Genomic DNA, 22,026 nt, shown 5'->3' on the forward strand with positions numbered 1-22,026 from the left:
AAGGAAACAGTCTGAACGTAAGGTTCTGTGGCCAAAACTAAACATACTTGCTTATATGGCTAAGAAAGAGTCCAAGCACCAATTCCTGGCGCAGGGTCAGAAGGTTCTGACCAACTCCAGCCTACAGTGTATATAGCTAGCACCTTCAAACAGATGTGCCTGGGCAGAACTTACCCAAGCAGCCCAAAATACAGTTAGGGAACATGCTAGCAATCCATGCTAGCATGAACAAGCAGGCTTCCACATTCAGCCTGGTCTCCTAGCCTTCACTTGTTTGTTGTGCCTCTGAATATAAGGATATCCAGACAAAAACGCCCATGTCTAATAAGGAGGGTATCCCTAGGATTTAGGTAGCTGAGGAGAACTGTCAAGCAGTTTTGTTTTGTTAGGTAGTTTTCTCAAGGAGAAGGCAGCAGAAAGCAGCTATTACAGTATAAAAGTGAGTCTTTTCAAGCTCTCATGCTGCACAAGGTTAAAGAGAAGCAAACTGAGGTACATACAACACAAATAATTCATCCTGGTCGATGTGTTTAATTGAATAGGGCCTGAGCCACCCCTTGCAGCATCACACCTAGATTGCCAGCACTGTCCCTTGGGGCTGTAAAAACAAATCCAAATTCACTTAGGCAGCCCAAGGATTCCTATTCCCAGTGGAGATGAGGGTCAATGCAAGCCTTGAAGAGACATTTATCCTGCTGCTCCCGTGCCTCAAATACCACAGCCTTAGTCTAGGACTCAGCCTGTACTCAGATGATACAGATTGCCTCCTGGAGGAGTGCATCTCCTGACATTTGGATGTCAGGGGGAAATTCTTTACGGAGAGAGTGGTGAGGTACTGGAACAGGCTGCCCAGGGAGGTTGTGGATGCCCCGTCCCTGGAGGTGTTCAAAGCCAGATTGGATGGGGCCCTGGGCAGTCTGGTCTAGCATTAGGTGGAATGGTGGTGGCCCTGCATGTGGCAGGGGGGTTGGAGATTCATGATCCTTGAGGTCCCTTCCAACCCTGGCAATTCTGTGATTCTGTGATTCTGTGATCTCCCACAGGCTGCACTCTACAGTCAGGCATTTTACAAAAATGCCTGAAATTAGGTGGGTACAGACAAAATACAGTTCTTTATTGCATTGGAATGAAGATTATGAATGCATCCAATTAATTAGAAAACATTCCCCTCTCAACCTTACACTTTTTAGAGGACAGACTTCTGGAAAGATAAGATCAGATCCTGGCTTTTGATTACTGTGTTCTTGATGTAGGTCAGTGAAGAGCCTTCATGATTATGATTCAAAATTTTGTTCAGACAAGAAACCATAATCCCTCTGAAATTTAGGGCAACATTTTTTTAAAGTAATCCAGAACTCAAAATCATCTAGAAATCTCTATGAACTTGATTAGAACTTTTGCTAGAGTAATGAAGAAGCTTATGTTCTTGAAATCTGTGACTCTTTTTTATTTAGCAATTTAGATATAGCTTTAGATTATCCTTTCCTTCTTCTGAATCTTTAAAGTGATAGTAGTACGTTGTGAATTTGGAAATGTCCTATCATTTACATAACCTTAACATTAACATAAACTTCAAGAGTCTAAAAGATCCAAAAATCCATGAGGAGAATTAACAGCACAGTTACTGAATCAACATCAATGTATCAACATTTTTTTCAGTGATAAATTATATATAAATTCAGACAATCATTGCAATTAAGTTTATAGAATTGTATTTCAAAATTAAATGTATTCATATAAGTGTGGGTAAAATCACATAGGTTTTGTCGGTTTAACTAACTACAAAAGAAGGAAGTCCAAATGGTAGCACAGAACCACTTAGCAAGGCAATCTGTTGCCTGTGACAGTGATGTATGAGACATGGGTGATATATATACTGGGTGGCTTTATCAGTAAATCATTGAGTTATTTACTTCCCTGAGGAACTGGACCTGTCCCTGGAAAAGACTACACTGCGAGATGCATCAGCAGGGAATTAATATTGGCAAAGCAGTCAATTTCGATTTGGTCACACCCAGGTTTCATAAAATACAAATAGTACTATAAAAATATAAATAATAAATATAAATAATACATCACAGATAAACTTCTTTTTCTAAATATTAGTGTTTTCAAAACAGTAGAATCTGGATCTTCCTGCTGCTTAAAAACTTAACCTAAAAAGAAAAGTCTCCATAAAATGGGTTCGTTTAAAATAAAGTACTTAACCGATATAACCCCTAGGGATGTACAGGCTAAATTCTTTCTTTAAATACATTGAATTTTAATACTTTTAAACCATTTAAAAATACTTCTTAATTATTTTTTTTAAACATGAAATCTAAAGTATGAACTTCTGTAACTGAAAAGATATTATTCTACTTCTGTTTTCTATTCATTGCACACTAAGGGTAGAAGAAAATCTCCCCAGTCTGCAAGGAATAACTGCAAACCCACTGCAATTTTGAGCTTCTGCTATTGGCCTTTGCTGTATGGCCATTCATAAGGATCCCCAAGAAGAGCAATGAATGGGATGCTCCCACAACCCCTCAACAGACAGAGCAGCAGTCATAGAATCATTTGAGTTAGAAGGGAACATCTAGTCCAATTCCCCTGCAATGAATAGGGACATCTACAGCCTCATCAGATTGCTCAGAGCCCCATCCAGCCTGACCTTGAATGTCTCCAGGGATGGAGCATCCACCACCTCTCTGGACAACCCGTTCCAGTGTTTCCCCACCCTTACAATAAAAAACTATATCCAATCTAAACCTCTCCTCTTTTAGTTTGAAATTCTTATTTTCCCTTGTCCTATCAGCACAGGCCCTGCTAAAGTGTCTGTCCCTTTTTTTTCTACAGCCCCTCTTTTCTGAATAGCCCCAGTTTTCTCAGCCTGCCCTTGTAGGGCAACAGTTCCATCCCTTGGATCATTTTGTGGCCCTCCCCTGAATGTGCTCCAGCAGGTCTATGTCTCTCCCATATTGAGGAATCCACATCTGGACAAAGCACTCCAGGTGAGATCTCGCCAGTACAAAGTAGAGGGACAAGATCACTTCCCTCAACCTGCTGGCCACACTTCTTTTGATGCAGTCCAGGATATAGTTGGCTTTCTGGGCTGTAAGGGCACATTGCTAACTCATGTCCAACTTGCCATCCATCAGTAACCCTAAGTCCTTTTCAGCTGGGCTGTGCTCAGTCCTTTTGTCTCCAAGCTTTTATTGATGGTGGGGGTTGCCATAATCCAGGTGCTGTTGCACTTACTGAACCTCATAATGTCTTCCTGGGCTCAATGCTTGAGCCCGTCTAGGTCCCTCTGGGGGGCATCCCATCCCTCAGGAATGCTGGCCATACCACACAACTTGCTGTAGTCTGCAAACGTGCTGAGGGTGCACTCAATCCCACTGTCGATGTCATTGATGAAGATATTAAAGAGCTTCAGTCCCTGTACTGACTCCTAAGGGACACCATTTGCCACTGATCTCCATCCAGACACCGACCTGCTGACAACCACTCTCTGGGTATGATCTTGCAGCCAGTTTCTCAAACAGTCAACCCATCAAATCCATACCTTTCCAATTTGGAGAGAAGGATTTTATGGGGGACCATGCCAAAGGTCCTACTGAAGGCCAAATAGGTGACATCAGTGGCTCTTCCCTTGTCCATTGATGCAGTGATGCCATCATAAAAGGCCACTAGGTTGGTCAAACAGGATTTGCCCTTGGTGAAGCCATGCTGGTTCTCCCATATCTCCTTGTAAGAGATTATTATTTTGCATCATCATGGTCTCAAAGCTTGCTGAGGACACAGATGAACAAGTTCAGGCAAGTCCTGGGCAAGGGTTGTGAAATCCTTTGTCTGAAGGACACAGACGAACAAGTTCAAGCAAGTCCTGGTCAGGGGTTGAGAGACCTTTTGTCTGGAAAAGTTTGATGGACAAGTCTTGGGCAAGGATTGTGAAATCTTTTGTCCGAGGGTCACAGATGGACTGGGCCAGGGGCAACGAGAGAGAGAGATAAGCTGCAGCTTAATAGCTGTGAAGTGGTCTTTTGTGTGGGCTTATCTCAAGGAAGACGGCCATCTCAGGAAGTACTCGAATGACTCCTGCTCAAGCGCCCAGGGATGTCACGTAGGCAGGAGAAGAAGTAGGATAAAAAGAGGAATCGAAAACCATGAGGATTGGGTTTTCTGCCATCAGATTCCTCGCCACGGAATTCCTGCATGCTGACGGACTCTCCTGGGCCTGCTACCTGAATCCTGCTGCTTCCTCCTGGACTGGCTCTGCGACTTCTTCCTGCTACCTGTTGCTGCCCCAGGCCTTCCACGCTGCTGCTCTCCCCCCTTGCTGCTTCTGCCTCGGACCTTCGGAACGTCGTGCAACGGGACCGCCGCTGGATCCTGGTGGTGACTATCCCCGCTTCACGGCATTCTTGCTTTTTCCTAGCTTTTCTATCGTCCTCCTTTCCTTGCCCGTCTCCCTAATTAGGACTTATAATAAACTGGTTGGACTAACATATGAACCGTTGTTTCTTAATCTCACACCGGGTATACAGATAATAAAAGAACCTCATCTCCCTCCTATAAATCGGAGCGAGACACACCTCCCTTCCATGTGTCTTAGCACAGCTTCCATGAGGCTGTGCTCCATGATTTTTCCTGGCACAGAGGTGAGACTGACAGGTTGGTAGTTTCCAGGGTTATCTCTTTTACCCTTCTTAAAAATTGGTGCAATGTTGTTTTTTTCCAGTCACCAGAAACTTCACCTGACCACTATGACTTTTCAAGTATCATTGAGAATGGCTTGGCGACTACATCAGCTAATTCCCTCAGGACTCCAGGATGTATCTCATTGGGACCCATAGACTTATAGATACTCAGGTTCTTCAGGTGTTCACAAGCCTGATCTTCACAGTGGGAGGGACATTCTTTTTCTAGCCCCCACCTTCTGACCCATCCACTCAAAGGGTGCGTGAAGAGCAGTTGCCACTGAAGACTGAGATAATACAGCCTGTTGTGCCTAACCCTGTCTTAAGCTGTTGAGCTTGCTTGGGCATGAAGACCGTGTGCACTCTGCACCTGGGCTTCAGCACCACGTTCTCAGATGCACTACCAGAATGTGCAACAAACCTGGTTTGAGAGGGAGCTCTCTGGACTATCCTAGCAATCAGCAAGTCCCTTAGATCCTTATCTTACCATAATTTTTCAGTGATGTTTCTGATTCTTTTAGAGTAGTGAAAGCTGTGTAGATCTACCTGTTAAAACTTCAAAATAAAAAATATTTGTATTTATTATTGATACAAAACCTTTAAGTATTGCTACTTACTGCATTAAAAATCAGCAAGAAATCTCAAATGCTGTAAGCAGTTGGAGTACAGAAAACAGCTTATTAGTAAAGAGTGTTACAGGAAGTGTTTCTATTAATATCGTTTTTCAGAAAAGCTTTGCACAAATAATAATATCAAACACTAATTTTCAGTGTAATAAAAGCATGACAACTTTATCATCACTAACACAAAGAACACAACAATCGCAATGCATCGCACAGAGACATTATGGCTAATGCAAATAAAATCTTTTTTTCCTCTTTAATTCCCTGAAGTATGGCCATTCAATGGAACTATATCTCATTTCCAGTCTGTATAGTGATGTAGCTTTGTACTGATTTGCAGGGCTGATATTCATATATGAATATTTTGTTGTTGTTATGTTACTAAGTAAGAACTTTGGAGAACCACAGCCTAAAGTTTGCATGTTCCTAATGCTATACATCAAAATTTTCAAATCAGAAGTGCAAAATACACTGAACAGGATACTTATCTAAGTCATACAACCAGATATAAAAGCATGGTTTATTCTCTGAGACATCAGTGAGAATTAGAGCAATGGGAAGGGGAAGAATAAGTCCTAGGTCCCATGAAGGACTCTGGGGGTATGAATGTATGATTCATAGGAACAAAAAGCATGAAGAACACTTGCAAACAGAAAAAGAGACAATAAACAACTTGCATCTTCAAAATGAGAACTACAAGGATTCACCCTTGTAGTTACAAGGGTAACTACATAACATATAACATATCTTGTTATTTCTAAAAAATTGAGTGGAAAGACATGGAAGATGACTTTGTGTAAAATGCTGTTATGAGCAAGTAACACCACAGTAAAGAGAACTAGTGCAGAACCGAGTAGTTGTGGGCTATTTTTTATCTATGTGAAACACTGTTCTGTAACATTCCCCATGTTTTTGGCCATCCCTGGCATGCAAGAACATTCCAGCTGTACATACTCTAATTAATCTATTTCTTTTCTGCTCCTGTTCTAATTCTGGGACTGTAGCTTACTTCTGCCTAATGTAATGATTATTCCTATGGCAGACAAATACCACAGCATAGAATTGGGATGACCTTAATTTTATTGCTAGAACTGAAGTTCTAATGTGACAGTAAACTATATACCTAGTTAAATATATGTTCATATATATTCATTCATACTTAAACTTTATATTCATATCAGCCCTGAACTGAGTAGGTCTGAGGTGGTCATGAGGGAAGAGAAGTAGATGAAGTTTACCCTGCCTTTAGTGTGGCTTTTGCAACAGGGTAGTGTCCTTGTTACAGAGATATGGACTCCAACAGCACAGGCCAATTGATTGATGGCCAGCCTCAGAGTAGTGAAGAGACGTCTGTTACAAGCAGCCTTCCTCAAGGCTTCATGGCAGGCCCTTTAACATTCTGATTAGCAACTCAAATGATGAGGTGGAAGACAACCTCAGCAAGTTCATGGAAGACCTCAAAACATGAGGCACATTAAATATGCTGGAGGGCAGCCTTTTAGAGGGATCTCAACACACTAGAGAATGGGTCTGAGAGAAAAATCACAATTTCAGTAAATAAAAAAAAATGCAAAGTCCTGTACCTGTGACAGAATAACTGCATGAATCTGTACAGAGGACTGACAAGCTAGAAAACTGCTTTGGAAAAAATAACCCAGTCATCCTGATAGAAAATTAACTGAGCTTTAGTCAGCACCATGCTGTTGTGGAGATGAAAACAAACAGCATACTGAGCTGCATTGGTAAAAGTGTAGCCATCAAGGCAAGGAAAGTGATTATTCCCTGCTATTAGACACAACTCTGACTGCATCTGGAATAATGTGCAGTATTGGACTTCCCAGAGCAAGAAAGATACTGAACCAAGCCCATGAGGGGCCATCAGGATAATTAAGGCCTTGGAGTTCACAACATTGTGAGCAGGCTGAAAGAGTTTGCTCAGGCTTGAAAAAAATGAAGATAAAACCTTATTGCTGTTCTCAACTGTTTTTCTAATAGGAGGGCACAGGAAAGATAGGTGGACCAGTAACTTCTAGGAGGTACACAGCAATAGAAGATGAGTTAGAAAAGGGGAAATTCTGGATGGATATAATGAAAATACTCTCACAATGATAGTGGTCAAATGTGGAAACAGGTTGCTGGAGAGGCTATGGGATATCCAGCTTCAGAAATTATCAGAACTGGTTGGACACCATTCCCTCAGGTCTACTCTGACTGAACATCTTAAGTGGGGAATTAGACCAAAGCATCCCTTCCACCACAGATAACACTACCGTTCTGTGAGCAGAACAGACTTAAAGAACACAATTATATGTTACGGACATAAGAGCACAGGTTGGTAAGAAAGTGATCAAGCCATGAAGTATGCAGTCCTGTGTTTCACTGACATTATTTTCATTAATCACTTTGAACTTCATTTAGAAAGTAAATGTAAATTGCATCAAAGCTTTAAAACAACTATTAAATTTCTTCTCTGCCTATATCAACTGTCTTCGTGAATGTTAAATCAATTGTAACAACATAGGATATTAAATTCTTATATATAGTAGTTTTGTTCTTGCTTTGACCTACTCACATAACTTCCGCTTTAATTTAAAGTCAATCAATAATTTCCAAGTCACAGCAAACATAGTCAAAGGCTTCTAGAAGTGAAAATATGTTGAGGATGCTTTTTACATAACAATTAATTTGTAAAGGGTTGAATACCATGAACAGTGACCTAATCCCAGAAGTGTGTATCCTCCTCTTCACTGCTCACTACTCCTACAGATTCAATTCTTCTTAGCATAGTTCCATTTAACACTAATAACAGTAGGAACATCATGCACTTATTCTACTTCTTCATATAAAACACAGTGGAAGTTCAGTCATACCCATCATATACAGACATGTCGCATGATTTAACATAGCAGTGATGCATGTCAATCACATACACATGAGTCAGGGGGATATAACAGATGATAATCTATTTCTGGGCAGCCTGGTCTGGTGGCTGGCAATCCTGCCTATAGCAGGGGGGTTGAAACTAGATGATCTTTAAGGTCCTTTTCAACCCAGGTCATTCTATGATTCTATTTTTTTTTTATGCACAGGCAATATGAAAGCATGCAATATGAAAGCATGTCATTGCAATTGTTTCAAGGAGTAGATGGATACATATCTGCCTTGAGAATGACACAAAAGACAGAATGTGAGAACACTAACTCAACACTAAGAAAGAGTTCAGAACTGAAAAGGATAAAAATATAAGAAATATAAGATTATCAGAAGGGTAATTAGAAACACGAGATAGAAAAATGTATTCATGGAAATAGCAAAAAACAGAAGAGATTTGCAATACATAGAACTTGATACAGATGCCATAATCTCAGAAGATACAAAGAATTTGCTTTAAAAAAAAAGAAGAAGAAGAAAAAAAAAAAGAAATCTTCTGATGTATCTAAAATAGTAGTCTTCAGTTAAATACTTGTGAAACTGGAACCTGCATTTAGAGTAATTTACATTTTAAAAGAAAAAAAATACAAAAGGTTGTAGAAAAGAGAACAAATTCCAAATGCAGTTTCTTAACTTTGTTCAAAATAATAAAGTGAGCTGCTTTTGATTGAATTTGAATTGACAGCAAAAAAATTCTCATTTACTGGTATTTGATGCTTCATTGAGTGACTTGTGGTTTGTTACTAGCTTTCTCAATTGACTCTGCCACAAAATAATGGACAAGTGACACAGGCTATGAAATATACATTTCACTAAGAAACTGTTTTTGACATTTTGAAAATCCTTGGCAATATTTATGCTTGAAATTAAACCAAACATTGAGCACTGAAGTTATTATGTGGATGAAATCCAATTTTGCTAACTGTTAACGCTGTAGAATATGCATATACTTTAAAATCCATGTACTTTATGTGCTGATAAATCTGAAACCACAGTAAATGCATAATTATGCCATCAGTGATATCTGTTTCTGGTGTCTATTACCCAGATATTGTGCTATCTACAGCTTTATGCCTGAAAGTACCACCAAGGAAGCAATCTGTTTTTCTCATAAGGTATTGAATATGTTTAAATAGAAAAATCTTTGGCATTAAACAGCTGCATTTGTATTTTCAAGGAACAGACTTTCATTTTTGCCTGACTTTGAGGAAACACTGTACTAAGTATTTGGACAACTGGGAGTTTGTTCAATCCCCACACATTTAGGGGATAGGAATGTGGATCTCCACATGTGCGTTAGCAAAATTCTCTCAAATCTCTTCCCACATTAACTAGAGAGGCACTGTTTTTATAATTTCCCTTCCAGAACAGAGATAAATATGATTCTTTTAGGCAAGAAATCAGACCATTTTGCTGAGCAATCAATTGGTTCCAGTACTTAAAGGCAGAATTTAGATATAATAGACAAAGACAGAAACAGGAACTGGCAGGGAGTTGGGAATAGGGGGAAAGAAGGGGAAGAGCCAAGGGAAATGGGAGCAAAGGAGGAGGGGAGAGAGAGTAGGTGAAAGGAAGTCACCAATATGTCATTTTCAGATGAAGTTACATGCACAACAGCAGAGTTTGGGTCTTTGTTTTTCTTCCAATGCTGTTGGAGTAAAAAATGTATTGATTTGTTGCCAAATCAGTAAAAAAAAGTATTTGGAAATTCTGAATTTTTTTTTTAAACTCCAGCATGTAAACATCTTCTTTAATAAAAGCGAGCATATTTAAAGCTTAGTCTGAAAAGGAATTCTGAATTATTAACAATATGGAAGAGTTGGCCTGGAGCCCAACTGGAACCCAGTACCTCGAATGTCACCACAGCAGCTTCTGAGCTGCTTTGAGACCTAGATCATCTGAGAATATAGCTGAGATCTCTGGGGGACTCCTCGGGACCTATCAAGAAGCTTCAGGGTGCTGGTGCTGCCCTCAGGAGGATAGATCTAGGACATTGTGGAGAAACCACCAAGGCTTGTCTGGCTCTTTGACAATTATGGGCCAAGAACATGGGAGTCCAGCTGGATTTTCTACTTCTTGTTTGTGAGGGTGAACTATATGAAGAGGAATGGATAGACTCAGTGGATTAACAACTTTTTGTATAATTGCTATTGATGGGATATTCAGCTTCTATGAACACGAGACCCTCTCTAAGGCTTAAGGAACCCAATCTGGGGATTTCTAGTAAGGGAGATCTGCTTTAACCAGCATGACAAAAACATCTTTTACAGTACACCAGTCAACCTAGCAAGGAGAGCTTTAAAGTAGGAACAACACAGATGTAAGCTGACAACAAATAATCAGGTGAGGAAGTGGTGGAATGGAATGGCAAGCAAAGGGTGCGGGGTGTTGTAGACTGAAGTGAGCTCAAGATCAACAAAACAGGGCTAAAGCTTCACCACTTCAAGCACAGGTACAAAAGTAATACAGGAAGGTGTCGTGGGAAGCTCTCATGTTTTGTCTTTTTTGGGAAATCAGTGCAACTTGAGTATCTGAAGTATGTGCATACTAGTGCACCTAGCACAGGGAACAAACAGGAGGAATGAGATGTGTTTGTGCAGTTGCAGTGTAACAGTCTCATTGAGAGACAATGGGATAGTACACAGCTACAGCTAATGAATAAAAACCTCTTTAGAAGAACAAGCCAGGTTGGCGAAAAGTGACACAATCAGGAAAGCCAAAACCTATCTGTGGGTGAATCTGGCAAGAGATGTGAAAGGTGGCAAGAAGGGCATGTTAAAGGATAACCTATGAAAGAAAGACTAGGAGAACAGGCTCATTTCCACCCCTCTCTGGGGAGATCTTATAGTGGCCTTCTAATACCTGAAGGGGGCCTACAGGAAAGCTGGGGAGGAACTTTCTACAAGGGCAGGAAACAACAGGACAAGGGGGTACATTTAAACTAGATATTAGGAAGAAATTCTTTACTGTAAGGACAAGTGAGACACTGGAGCAGGTTGCTCAGTGAGGCTGTGAATGCCCTCTCCCTGGAGGCATTCAAGGCCAGGCTGAATGGGACAAAGCAAGAAATAGCTGTAGGTCCTTGGTTTAGTTTTCAGAGAATACAAGTTACAGAGAGAATGTCATACAGTGCAGCCACCAAATTAACTTTTTCTGAGGGGGGCTTCTGAAAGTTCATAATGATGTATCATGCTAAATTGCACTTTGACTGTGCCTACAAGCGCCAACAATTAATGGTGTTATTACTATTTTCAAGGCAGAGCAACAATAACATAACAAGAATCTTTTTACAAAAGCCAGAAAATGGTGTGCCTATTACAATTAGTTTTAGAAATTTATGTCTGGATGAAATGTCAAATGAAATAGTTCATTCCTTTCTTTTGCTACTTATAGTCATTGCTTCTTAATTTCATGCTGCTTTGTTCTCTACTCTGAAACAAAAACAAATCAGTTCCACAAGGAACACCACTGTAATTTACTCCCATGATGGAATTAACAAGATTTCTTTAAGGAACAAACTTCTTCCTAGCAAAACTGATACTAAAATAAAAATATAAACAATTATTGCAAATATATAGTCACAGTAAACATTAAATTTGTCTCTTAAACAGGTTTATTACTTTATTACATGTTTGAATAAAGATTTGTCTTCTATAGCTTTGGCACAAGATCAGATTTATATAGTTTATGGAGACAATTATTTTTCTACATCAGCTACACAGAATGAAGTATTTCAGGAGGTGTATTTTGTCAAATGTTACTCTGACAAAAGTAATCTGTTCAAGTATATTTAGATCTTTTAATAAACATATAGGGTTCAGTATTGTTTATAGCGTATTCACATAAGCTGCCAATATATCAAGCCATTCTACTGTACATCACTGGAAAAAAATGCGAGAGATAAGCCTCACCTACTGTAATATTGCTTCTCTCTTACATCACTTCTGGAAAATTCAATAATATTAGTATTACCATCATAGTCAATACAGTGAGATACTTAGGAACTTTTCAAGTGTGACCAACTTACACAGGAAGCTATCAGTCCTAAGACTGATATAAAGTTTCAGACTCCTTTTCAAACCTATACCTATAATATTTTCTTTATAAGATGTTAATAAATTAGCATTACCCAGCAAAGTTCAGCGCCCTTGAAACTCACAATTTTCACAACAGTATAGTCATCACTCTATTGTAATTCTTGTTGTTAAAAATACTTTCATCTATGTGGTACTACAGCATGGAAGTGAAAACAGAAATGTGTGTTAGTTCTGTGTGGCAACTAGGATAGGATAGGTATTTAGTGATATTATATCCACATTATATTCCAGGTTGACAATATCCTGTATTAGAAGGGACACACAAGGATCATCAAGTCCAACTTCATGTTCCACACAGAACCACCCAAAAATCAAATCCTATGTTTGAGATCATTGTCCAAATGCTTCTCAAACTCCAGCAGGCTTGGTGTTGTGACCACTTCCCTGGGGAGCCTGTTCCAGTGCCCATCTATCCTCTGAACAGTCAGCCTTTTAACACGCACATTTCTTTTTTGAAGTTCAAAGTCTCACTTCTCTCATGGTTTATTAGCTTCAATTCTAATTATATTGTATTGTAGTGTGTTATCTTGCATTCCGATACTACATTTAGTAAATAAGTTTGTTTCTCCTATAACATAACTGATTGGCATGATCTCAGAGGTTTGCTGCTTCAGCTGTTGCAGCCAGAAAGACTGCAGCCAAAAAGAGCATGGAGACCCAGCCTGAGGTCCCGTGCATGCTGATGCTAAAAGAAGTGTGGAGACTCAGCTGAGGCCCCAAGATAGGATACTAGTATGCAGGTCACTGGCTGTGATGTGCCAGAGCCTGGCCTTTGTAATGCCAGGTGATGGAGGCGGCACTTGTATAAGATGTGACCAGCTAAATGACTTACTCAGCCTTATGGTCGACCTGAAGGAGGAGGTGTAGAGAATGAGGACCATAGAGGAGTGTGAGAGGGAGACTGATTGGTGGTGCCAGTCCCTATCAGCCCCAAGATCTTGGCACACAGCTGAAGCTCCAGATGGAGCACATCCCCCCCTGCTGACTTGCAAACAGGTGTCAGAGGGGAACTTGCAGGTGGCAGAAGGGAACCGGCAGGCAAACAGTGCTGCATGAACCCCCTGTCCTCTCCTCTCCTCCCCCTACAATTGAGAAAGGAGAAGGAGTGGAAATGAATACCAGCTCGACAAAGTGGGCATCCCCCTTCCCGAACATCCTCAGCTCCCCAGGAGCTGCAATAGATTTGAGGCCCTGAAACTCGAGGGAGAGATGAGTGAGGGTGTGGAGGGAGGTCCACCCATGACGTTGCCTTGGGTGATGCAGTCAACCCCATGCCTCAAGTCTGCCTCCACCCGGAAGGACAGAAGGGTGGTTGTCATAGGCGACTCCCTGCTGAGAGGAATGGAAGGCCCCTTATGTCAGCCTGACCCTACCTGTAGGAAGGTGTGCTCCCTCCCTGGGGCACGGGTCAGAGACATTTCTAGGAAACTTCCTGGACTGATTCGCCCTTCTGATTATTACCCCTTATTGATAGTCCAGGCTGGCAGTGACGAAGTCACTGAGAAAAGCCTCAGGACTATCAAGAAAGACTTTAGGGGACTGGGGCAAGTAGTTGATGGAGTGGGTGTGCAGGTGGTGTTTTCTTCTATACCTTCAGTGGCAGGGCAGGATACTGAGAGGATCCAAAAAAACCACCTCATAAATAAATGGCTTAGAAGTCGGTGCAAACACAGGAATTTTGGGATTTTTGACCATGGGGCAATTTACTTGGCACTTGGAATGATGGCTGCAGATGGAAGTAGCCTGTCTCTGAGGGGTAAGAGGATCTTAGCTGAAGAACCGGCGGGACTCACTGAAAGGCCTTTAAACTAGGTATGAAGGGGGAAGAGGATAAAACAAGGGCTGCTGGGGTTGAGCAGGTCATTTAAGGGCTCCTACCAACCTTGATGGGCGAAGACGGTGGAGTACAAAGGGATGAACTGGGGCAGGGGGATGCTGTGGATGCTGCTGTTCTAGGGGATCCTCTATGAAGGCGATGAGACAGAAAGCCCAGCTGAAGTGCCTTTATACCAATGCACACAGCCTGGGAAATAAGCAGGACAAACTGGAAACTCTGATGCACTTGGAAAGTTATGACCTTGTTGCTATCCCGGAAACGTGGTGGGATGACTCCCATAACTGGAATACCACCACTGAGGGATATCGGTTCTTTAGAAGGGATAGGCACGGTAGGAAGGGTGGGGGAGTTGCCCTCTATGTCAAAGAGTGGATAGACTGTGAAGAGCTCCCTCTGAGAAACAGTCAGGAACAGCTTGAGAGCCTGTGGGCTGGAATTAGAGATGGGACTAACAAAGGCCAGCTGGTGACAGGAGTACACTACAGGCCACCTGGTCAAGGGGAGACTGTTGATGAGGCCTTCTTGCTTCAGCTGCAGGAGCCTTCGTCCTCATGGGCTCTCGTCCTGATGGGGAACTTTAACCATCCAGATATCCGTTGGAAAGAATATCCACGGCGAGCTGCAAAAGGTCCAGGAGGCTCCTGGAATCCACTGATGATAACTTTCTGGTCCAGGTATTGGACAGACCGACCAGAGGTGAAGCGCTGCTGGACCAGCTGCTCACTAATGTGGAGGAGATCATTAAAGGCATTAAGGTTGGAGGCAGCTTGGGCTGCAATGACCACACCCCAGTTGAGTTTCTGATCTCAATGGATGTGGGCCTGGCAAAGAGTGGCATCAGGACCCTGAACTTTGGAAGGGCAAACGTTAAGCTGTTCAATGGACTGTTGGCTGAGTTCCCCTAGGATGGTGTCTTTAAAAGCAAAGATGTTGAGGAGAACTGGCTACTCTTCAAGGATGCCTTCCTGAGTGCAAAAGAGCTCTCTGTCCCTCTGAATAAGGAAGTGGGCAAAGGAGGTAGGAAATCAGCATGGCTCGGCAGGGACCTGCTGAGCACGCTGAGGGTGAAGAAAGATGAATACAAGCTCTCGAAACAAGGGCGTGTCACCTGGAAAGAATACAGGGATGCCATCCGGACTTGCAGATGTGGGATCAGGAAGGCCAAAGCGCAGACAGAATGGAACTTGGCAAGGAACGTGAAAAACAATAGGAAGACTTTCTACAAGTACACTGGCCAGAAGAGACAGGCCAAAGTCAGTGTACCTCCTTTGGTAAATGTAAAAGGAGAACTGGCTTCAATGGATGAAGAGAAGGCTGAGGTACTGAATGAATTCTTTGCCTCGGTCTTCACTGGTGGCCAGGATTCCGGTATATCTCATGTCCCCAAGCCCTGCGTCCCTAAACCTCTAGGTGGGGACTGGGGCAGTAAATTCCCCCCACTGTAAGGGCAGAGCAAGTCCGAGACAGTCTCATGAGACTGAATGTGTACAAGTCTATGGGGCCGGATGGCATGCATCCCAGGGTTCTGAAGGAGCTGGCTGAGGTGGTTGCTGAGCTGCTCTCCATCATATTTGAAAAGTCGTGGCTGTCAGGTGAGGTCCCGGATGACTGGAGGAAGGGTCACATCACTCCCATTTACAAGAAAGGGAGCAAGGAGGACCCCAGGAACTATAGGCCAGTCAGTCTCACCTCTGTGCCTGGGAAGACCATGGGACATATCCTCCTGGACAACATGCTTGATCACATGAGGAATGAGCGTGTGATCTGAGACAGCCAGCACGGCTTCACCAGGGAAGGTCATGCTTAACCAATTGGTGGCCTTCTAAGATGGAGTGACGGCATTGGTGGACAAGGGAAAGGCGACCAATGTCATTTTCCTGGACTTGAGCGTTCAATTTTACCAGAAGCTGGTGCATAGGGGGATATGATAAATCCCCATATAGGGGATATGATAAATCCACTCAATACCATGATCTTTGGCCCAAGTATTTTCAAGAGAATTTCTGAAATGAGTCCCATTATCTGGCTCAATTCTTTCTGGAGTGCCATGTCACCATAGGACTTGTTTCTCAAGACACAATATGGTGTTTCGGGTGGTAGCATAGGGTACTGTGTATATCTGAAACCACCCAGTAGTTGCCTTCACCTTGGTAAGTACATTACACTTACCATTGCAACATTGTGGCAAGGTGATATAATCAACCTGCCACACCTCCCCATACGTATGCTTTTGCAATCACCCTTCCCTCCAGAGAGGTTTCATCTTCTTGGCTTGTTTAATTGGGGCGCATGTGTCACAGTCATGAATAACCTGTGCAATAGAGCCCACTGTTAAGTCCACTCCTTGGTCTCTAGCCCATTTGTATGTTGCATGTCTTCCTTGATGGCCCAAAGTCTCATGGGTCCATCGAGCTAGAAATAATTCACTCTTGTGTTGCCAGTCCAAGTCTATTTGATCCACCTTAATTCTACCTGATGGTTGTTTTGTTGTTCTTCAGTGGCATGACTCTTGGGCAGATGAGCATCTATATGACACACCTTTACATTAAGCACGGTAGGCAGTTTGTCTATTATATCTTCTTGTTTGCTCTCCATTCTGTCCAGTTTTTCAGCTACTTTTGTAACGGCTGAAACACAAGCTCGCAGAGGGGTTAAATATAACTCAGAGTCTTGAAGTTTAATTAGTTCATTAAAAAGGGGTCTTCTTTCCGCTCTGCCGTGCATTGCTGCAAATGTACTGGCATACCCTTCTGGTGCAAACTCTGTGAATATATGCCACATATTTGGTGTACATCTGGCTCTTTCAGGATCGTGCTCTTGGTCTGGCTTGGCAGGAATGAAAGTGGGGCTATGTAATGTTTCCACCACAGCATATTCTCTCAAGTAACAGATGCTTTTTTCCATATCAGTCCATTTCTTTTTCTCAGGCATCAGATAGTCTTTGAAGGGTTATCTTTCTTTTACAGCTAACAACATCAGCTTCCAGAGGGTGAAGGCCGGGTTCTGGCATGTACTAATACCTCTGTCAATGGCCGAGTCCCTAGCAATGCCACCCAGCTGGCGAGCTTCTCTATCTAGCCACACACTGTTGGCCCCATTGTCCCAACATCAAAGTAACCAGGTGACAATAGGCTCATTTGAGTGGCATGAGAAGTCTTTTCTCAGACTTTGAATTTCATTCATTTTCAGAGATTGATCAACAACGGTAACGATGTCTTGCTCACCTCCTACTCTTTCAGGACTTCTTGTTGCCCTTCTAGGTATTGGTGACTGCAGCCTTATTGAAGGTCCCTCCCCTGGACTCAAGGGTGCTTCCCCTGGATCTCGGAGCCACTCCTCTGGACCTCTTTCCTCCTCTTCTCTTACAGTGACTGCTTCCTCTACTTTCCCCTCCTTCTCTTTCTTCTATTCTGAGTTAAGAAACATTTCATTTCCCATCCTCTTACAGGGGCAACTGACATTGATCAGCCTGTAGTTGATCAGGTTGGTCAGGCCCAATGCTCTCACCCTGCAGCTTGGCTCAGAGTATGTCTTGTTCAATTATGAGAGTATTTAGTTCAGATTAGAGGGTGTCTCGCTCAGTTTGGAATATGTCCCGCTCGGACTTGAGGATGTCCCTCTCAGACCGGAGGGCATCTGGCTCAGACCGGAGGATGTTGTCATGGTTTTGTGATTTTTGGTTTTCGGTATTCCACATCATAACATCATGTGGGGCAGTGGGAGTTTAACTGTTAATGCTCATGCTCTGGGTACCTGCCTGGAAGAGAAGAACTACATTCCCCAGGGACTTCGCGGTCACAGAGAGTCTCGAGATACAACTCCTGGCAAGGTCACCTGATGTGCTCTTCTTAGCCTGCTCTTCGTCGGCTCTCCTCCACTTTTCTCCCTGCTGCTCAACTGGACTGCGCATCTCACCTCAGCTCTCCGCGTTGTGGTGAGGCCTACCCACCAACCATTTTGCTGCTTTTGACTCCAATTCATATTGGAGTTCTAACATGTCCAGCACAGCAGCACTCAGTGGGGGTGTGACTTCATTCAGGCCACGATAGTCCACCGTCAACCTCCATTCTCCACTGGCTTTACGCACTGGCCATATGGGACTCTTAAAAGGCGAGTGAGTTTTGCTGATCACTCCCTGACACTCTAGTTGACGAATCAGTTTTCTGAATGGGGAGCAAGGAATCCCTGTTGGTGCGGTACTGCTGCCTGTGCACCGTTTTTGTAGCAATCGGTACCTGTTGCTCTTTTACTCGTACCGTTGACAGATGTCTTGTTGAAATTGAAAGTTATCAAGTTTGGTTTGCAGGGAGTCTCTCTCAGATTGGACGTCTTTTCTCTCAACTAGGAGACTCTCTCACTCAGCCCAGAGATTCTCCCCTCTCAGCTCAACATCCTTCCTGAAACTCTCCTTTACAGCTTGGAGACTCTCTTGTTCCTTTTGTACTGTCTCCTGGGGACTCTCCCTTTCAGCATGAACACTATCCCTTCCAGCTTGGAGACTCTGTTTCTCAACTAGGAGACTCTCTTTCTCTGTTTCACAAACTCTCTCCCTCTCTGAGATAGTACTGAATAAGGCCCGATAAGCATTAGTCAGGCCCCGAATTATTTCTGCCTCCTCTGATCTGCCTGAGCCACAAAATTCCTGTCTCAAATATCTGTTTAAGCTCTCAGGACCTTTCAGGTGTTCAGGAGTAATGTTGCATGACACCAAAGATGTCCGTCTCTCTAATGTCTCTCCCAGCTGTCTCCCCACTCCCTGCCACTCAGTGTTCTCTGGTTCTGGGGAAGGCTTCTTCAAAATATGATAAACACAAATACTGAGTAATATGATGAACGGTACATTAAGAAAGACTGACACCACTATCGTTGGATGAGCATTCAAAAACTGCATAAAGGATTCAAAGGAGAGACTAGGAACTTCTTTAAAAATCCCAAGTTCTGTAAAATTAGCAGCTCCCTCTGCAAACAGATTTAAAAGAGAAAGTGGAATCATTTTTTCCCTCTATTTACAGGTGCAAGATAGCAGTGCTCAAAGTTTACAAATATCCCAGAATACTGGCAGTCTGCCTGGACTTTCAACATAAAGCTTTCAGTGAGCACCTGTGACAGAGATGAACTTTCCAAATAAAGCTCTCCAAGAGCAGAGAGAGATTTATTCTAAAAAGCAGCTTTTCACAGAATGACAGACTGGCCAGGGTTGGAAGGGACCTCAAGGATCATGAATCTCCAACCCCCCTGCCACATGCAAGGCCACCAACCTCCACATTTAATACTAGACCAGGCTGCCCAGGGCCCCATCCAATCTAGCACTGAACACCTCTAGGCATGGGGCACTTGCAACCTCTCTAGGCAGCCTGTTCCAGCACCTCACCACTCTCACAGTAAAAAACTTCCCCCTGACATCCAACCTAAATCTTCCCTCCCTCAAATTCAAACCATTTCCCCTTGTCCTGCAGTTATCTACCCTTTCAAAGAGTTGATTCCCCTCCTGTTTGTAGGCTTCCTTTAGGTACTGAAAGGCTGCCATCAGGTCACTCCACAGCCTTCTTTTCTCCAGGCTGAACAAGCCCAGCTCCCTCAGCCTCTCTTCGTAGGGCAGGTGCTCCAGTCCCCTGATCATCTTCGTGGCTCTCCTCTGGACCCTCTCCAACAGCTCCCTGTCTTTCTTGTACTGGGGGCTCCAGACCTGGACACAGTACTCCAGATGGGGCCTCACAAGAGCAGAGTGCTGGCCACCCCTCTTTTGATGGAGCCCAGGATATCATTTGCTTTCTGAGCTGCAAGGGCACACTGTTGGCTCATGTTAAGCTTTTCAGGACCCCCAGGTCCTTTTCTGCAGGGCTGCTCTCAAGGACCACTCTCCTTCCAGTCTGCATGGATACCTCGGATTCCTCCGGCCCAAGTGCAAAACCTTGCACTTTGCTGTGTTGAACCTCATCAGGTTCACCCGGGCCCACCTTTCAAGCCTGTGGAGGTCCCTCTGAATAGCATCCTTTCCTTCCATCGTGTCATCCGCTCCACTCAGCTTGATATAGACAGCAAACTTGCTGAGGGTGCACTCAATTCCGTCATCGATGTCATTGATAAAGATGTTAAAGAGCTTTTGTCCCAAGACAGACCCCTGGGGGATGCCACTCTTTACCAGCATCCACCTGGACATAGAACCATTGATGACCACCGTCTGTCTGTGGCCTTTTAACTAGTTTCTTATCCATCGAGTGGTCCACCCTTCAACTCCACATCCCTCCAATTTGGAGATAAGGATGTGGTGGGGGACCATGTCAAAGGCCTTGCTCAAGTCCAGGAAAATGACATTGGTCGCCTTTCCCTTGTCCACCGATGCCGTCACTCCATCATAAAAGGCCACCAATTGGTTAAGCATGACCTTCCCTGGTGAAGCCGTGCTGGCTGTCTCAGATCACATGCTCATTCCTCATGTGATCAAGCATGTTGTCCAGGAGGATATGTCCCATGATCTTCTCAGGCAGGTGAGACTGACTGGCCTGTAGTTCCTGGGGTCCTCCTTGCTCCCTTTCTTGTAAATGGGAGTGATGTGACCCTTCCTCCAGTCATCCGGGACCTCACCTGACAGCCACGACTTTTCAAATATGATGGAGAGCAGCTCAGCAACCACCTCAGCCAGCTCCTTCAGAACCCTGGGATGCATGCCATCCGGCCCCATAGACTTGTACACATTCAGTCTCATGAGACTGTCTCGGACTTGCTCTGCCCTTACAGTGGGGGGAATTTACTGCCCCAGTCCCCACCTAGAGGTTTAGGGACGCAGGGCTTGGGGACATGAGATATACTGGAATCCTGGCCGCCAGTGAAAACCGAGGCAAAGAACTTATTCAGTACTTCAGCCTTCTCTTCATCCATTGAAGCCAGTTCTCCTTTTACATTTACCAATGGAGGTACACTTGCTTTGGCTTGTCTCTTCTGGCCAGTGTACCTGTAGAATGTCGTCCTATTGTTTTTCACATCCCTTGCCAAGTTCAGTTCTGCCTGTAGTTCTTCTTGGCTGCAGTCTTCCTTCTGCATGGGCATGGGACCTCTGTGTAGGTCCCCACAATTTTTGTGGCGGTAGCCTTTCACCGGCGTGCAGCCATTGCAAACCAGCAGGCACACTAACACTACTCGATAGCCTTAACGGGGTGTGCCTGATCAGCCCCGCCCTGCTGCCGGTAGTCGTGGCTCTGCCCTCGCCCCGTTGCCGGATCGTTAACAGGAGCCCGCGCACTTATCACTCACTTGACAGTGATAACAGACGTCCTTGCTGTGTAGCCCCGTGTATGGGTGGCTTACAGTTTCTCCTCGGTGATTCCCACACCCCGACTCGTCTCCGTTGAGAAGCGACGCGTCGCTGCCGTCCCGGAGGCTTTTTCTAGGCGAGGGGGTGGACGCAGAGCCGTTGCCCTGGCAACGCCCCCGCCGTGTCAGTCGCTCTCGCGAGAACTGCCCGGCCCAGAGCTGCCCGGCCGCTCTGTTGTCTCGGGATCCAGGAATGAGGGTACCGACCGACACCGCCTGTACCTCGCGGTCAGTCGCTGCGGTTCTGGCTGCAACACCTGAAGCAGCGAATCAAGCCGATCCGTTATATTGTATTTTGGTGTGTTATCTTGCATTCCCATACTATATTTAGTAAATTAGTTTGTTTCTCCTCCATCCGTTGTCGCTGTTTTTAATTATTTTGGGGATCCCCTGTTTCCCTTTTCTGGAGACGTGGATTGTGAAATCTCTTCACCCCGCTAGTCACGGAGCCTGGCCGAGCCACACCGTAAATCGTTGACAATAATAAACCTTTCCCAGTTGACTTGGGTCTGTTTGTACACTGCAGTGCCAGACCTGCTTTAGAT

General features: G+C 43.8%; 1 long non-coding RNA gene across 2 annotated transcripts in view; it reads right to left on the bottom strand.

Annotated features, from left to right (window-relative positions):
* The window catches only part of LOC149920165 (uncharacterized), a 39,196-nt gene extending 17,639 nt beyond the window's left edge, over positions 1–21,557 (bottom strand). For both annotated transcript variants that reach the window (XR_016468496.1, XR_016468472.1), the window contains exon 1: positions 21,422–21,557. This is a non-coding gene — a long non-coding RNA (uncharacterized LOC149920165). The remainder of the gene's footprint in view (positions 1–21,421) is intronic.
* Positions 21,558–22,026: the final 469 nt, after the last annotated feature.

Source organism: Phasianus colchicus, chromosome 1 (genome assembly GCF_987193195.1).
Source record: "Phasianus colchicus chromosome 1, bPhaCol1.hap1.1, whole genome shotgun sequence".
NCBI classification, from domain to species: Eukaryota; Metazoa; Chordata; class Aves; order Galliformes; family Phasianidae; genus Phasianus; species Phasianus colchicus.